Below are 3,678 nucleotides of genomic sequence, written 5' to 3'. Positions count from 1 at the left end.
AGTTTCCTGTCTTTTCAGTCTGGTGTAAGGATTCCATTTAATCGCTTGTCTAAATGTAGTCCAAGGTAGCGGATCTGTTCGACAGGGGTAAGAGTGACATCGTTAAATGAAACTGTAGACCAGTCAGGAGGTTTACGACGAAGGGTAAAGGCATACAGATCTTAATGTATACATTACATATACATGTAAATTTGAAATTAATGTGTGACATATTAAGCAACACTAATTAACAGCTATAAAAAAATTTCAATTAAACAAACATTTCAGATATAGATGTTGCAATTTTTTTTTTCTACCACTTCAAGGTATAGGTGTGTTTGCTCTTATCTTACAAGTGTAGTGGGACAAATTTATTATCGTACTGACTGCAGCAGACATCAGTACATTTTCAACCAATCATATTAATGATCCAATATGTTGCAAATAAAGGTGTGTGGACAGCTTTTGAAAGAACTAATTCACTGGAGCCTTCCACATGATTATGGTCTAAATGGATGAAGGAAATCAAAGAGACCAATGGGAAAGGACCACATTAGGACTAGGATTTAAATAGTGAGTAACCTTCGTCCGTTAAATCATTTTATTTTTGAAACCACTTATCATTCTGAACAATATCGTTTGTAATTTCACAACTCAAAAATATTTCACAATATTGATACTTTTGCAATCAATCGTCAAGTTGCGAAATATTTCATAACAAATGTAATTAAGAAAAAAAAACTAATACTGAAAAAGAATCTAGAGTAATTAAAATAATTCTTCTATAAAAGATTCTAAAGTTCTATACACATAGGGTTTATGTTCAAAATGGTGGCTACACAAACTCAAACACGCGTGAGCCTCAGTAGTTTACGTTTAGGGGAAACACCATGGTGGCTTCGAAGTAGATCTTAATTAATACTTAGAGGAAACACCATAGTGGCTTCTAAGAAGATCTTAATTAATACTTAGAGGAAAAACCTTGGAGGCTTCTAATTACATCTTAATTTGCCGATAGATAAAACAACACGGAGGCTTCGAAATAGGTCTTAATTAACCTTTAAATGAAATAACATGGAGGCTTCAAGTAGAATTTAATTTAACTTTGGATGAAACAACATGGATGCTTCTGATTTGAACTTGATTAACCTTTAGATGAAACAACACAAAGGCTTCTAGATAGAAGCTTTGTCTAATATTAAATATCTTACATTTATTTTAGGGGAGGCCCACAGCGTTTTTTTCTAAAAGTTGTTAAAATGCTCTGCCACGTTCGAGTAATCTGCTTAAATTGTGCCAATAGAGACGGAACGAAAATATTTGAAAACAACAAAACAATATCTTCAATTAAATAAGTGTAAAAGATTACTTCCGTTTTATGTTCAATAACTTATTTAGTAGAGAGATCAGAAAAAATACTCAATATATTTTACCTATATGATTGTGAGAACATTAGTAAAAAAGAAACCTGTCTAGCATTTATTTATTATATACACGCACAACTCTAATTTTCATTTATATGAACCGAAATAGACTAGATTTTTCCTGCTACTATCAAAATACAAGTACTTATCATTGTTTTATGTTTACATTTCACTTTTTGACTATTTTATTAGCGATTTTGTATTATATATATTGTACCATGAATTTTACTGGGACTTCAGCATCAAAAATTCTGATTTCAACTTACAACAGTCCTCATCATTTTAATTGTAGTATGCAATATCTATGATAAAAGATAATATTATATAATTGTGCCATATCATTGTATCATATATATTTGTATATACATGCCTTATATAATTGTATTATATAATTATATTATCCCAATACATTAAATAACAGTTCCTCCAATGTGATGAGGCAGCAATAATTACCCATTTAATTAATTAAAGTTAGTTACTGATTGGATAGTACATGAATATACATGAGCAAAGACAAACATTTAACTGTGCAATCCTAAGTTCTAATGAACTATTGAAATTAAACCTACCATTTATACATTATATATACATATATGCATCGTTATTTTTACAATTTAAACAACAAACACTTGGGCAAACTCTCAGCTCACCATATAAAACCAACTTTTTGTCTCTTCTCACCATTGTACATAATGTCCCTTAGTAAAATAATCTTTGCTTGCGTTGTAATTCTGGCTGTGGTGGCAGTGTCTGTTCTTGGTAAATATTTGGCGTATATAATAATATATTATAAGAATAACTGTTCAGTATTTTTATTTATTTTGTAACAATACAGTGTTTTACTTTAATCAGCTAGCCAATACTCCATTGATATTGGTAATAACAGGAATTTCATTTCGAATAGGTCTAAGGAATACAAATTTGTTGAAACAAAACATTAAAAATACAATCTAGACTCAGAAAGTCAGGTCCTGTATGCTATATTAGTTTATAAGGAGTTCTTGTTTGAATTTGTCTTAAATTCCATATTCAAAAAATTAGAGGCAGTGAAGATGGAATGTAGGGCCTTAAAAAATGCTAAAACGAATGAAAATCTACAAAAGGTTTGATTTCTTCACATTTTGTTTTTAATATTTCCCGGAAAAATATTGCGTGGAAATCTTTTTTTAATATTGATTTATTGCTATTTACAACCGTACATTATAATACATTTAGTAAATCTGATCTAAGTTAATTTGGAGTGTTACAGGCGAGGAGAGAAACTACCCATTGGTAGCACTCTAATGCGGAAATCTTAAATTCGTTTTAAGAATTCCAAAACTGGAAAGCTCCAGACAAGTGTGGAGGAGATTGGCTCAGGCCGCCGAAGCTACAAAGGCCCAAGAGCAGAAAAAAAGGCAGTTATCACACCCCAATCTTTAATTACTTTAATGAAAACTGTGTATAATTAATAGTCAAAATTGATGAGTCTGCCAAGTATAAGTAGGGGAAATAAAAAATGGAGGCTGTTTCAAAGCGATAAAGAAAAACTAATTTTTCATTCGGAGCTCTACATCTTAAAAATTAGGAACAACACAAGAAAACCTAAGAGAACGTCATTTAAAGAAGAGTAAATTTGCTAAAATATGATCCCTAATAGAGTTATTTACGTTAAATAGTTTTCGAGATACAGCTTTTTAAAAAGCAACATTTCATAAACATTTATGGGACGTACTAAAAGAAGTTAGTGAATTTATTTTGAAAAATTTATATCTCAAAAAACATTTGATGTACAGATGTCTATTAGCACTCAAATTAAAGCTAGTTTAATAAGCTATAAAGTAAAATAAAACAAACGAAATAAAAATATTATCTACGTAGGAATAATAGTTTAAATGAAATTTGCAAAAATAAATTGATTTATAGTTATTCAGACAAATTTTCATTTACCAAATTCATATTCATATGTGAATATCATAAAAACTACTATCCCTACGAAAATAAGTGTTATGAACTACATTATAGTAAGTTAAATTTCCTTTATTTTGAGTTTTGGTAGACATATGTACGTCTTATGGATCTAGAGATATATTTTATCAAAAATCCAACATTTTATACGAACAACTATAAATTAACATTTTGTGAGTTTACTTTGTCAAATATCATAAAAACTACTACTCCTACAAAGATATACATAATTAACTATTTTGTAGTAAATTTAACTAGCTTTAATTTGAGCGTTGGCAACATCCGGACGTCCAATGGTTTCTGAAATGAAGTTTTTCATAAATCAAAC

At 29.7% G+C, this 3,678-nt stretch overlaps 1 long non-coding RNA gene across 1 annotated transcript in view; it reads left to right on the top strand.

Moving 5' to 3' along the window:
* Nucleotides 1–1,617: 1,617 nt before the first annotated feature.
* The window catches only part of LOC106691064 (uncharacterized), a 10,816-nt gene continuing 8,755 nt past the window's right edge, over nt 1,618–3,678 (top strand). The window contains exon 1 of the long non-coding RNA XR_010843428.1: nt 1,618–2,162. This is a non-coding gene — a long non-coding RNA (uncharacterized lncRNA). The remainder of the gene's footprint in view (nt 2,163–3,678) is intronic.

The sequence above is a fragment of the Halyomorpha halys genome, unplaced genomic scaffold (genome assembly GCF_000696795.3).
Source record: "Halyomorpha halys isolate HHAL.00 unplaced genomic scaffold, Hhal_1.1 Scaffold2054.1, whole genome shotgun sequence".
NCBI classification, from domain to species: domain Eukaryota; kingdom Metazoa; phylum Arthropoda; class Insecta; order Hemiptera; family Pentatomidae; genus Halyomorpha; species Halyomorpha halys.
This window is presented reverse-complemented; position numbering and strand designations above follow the sequence as displayed.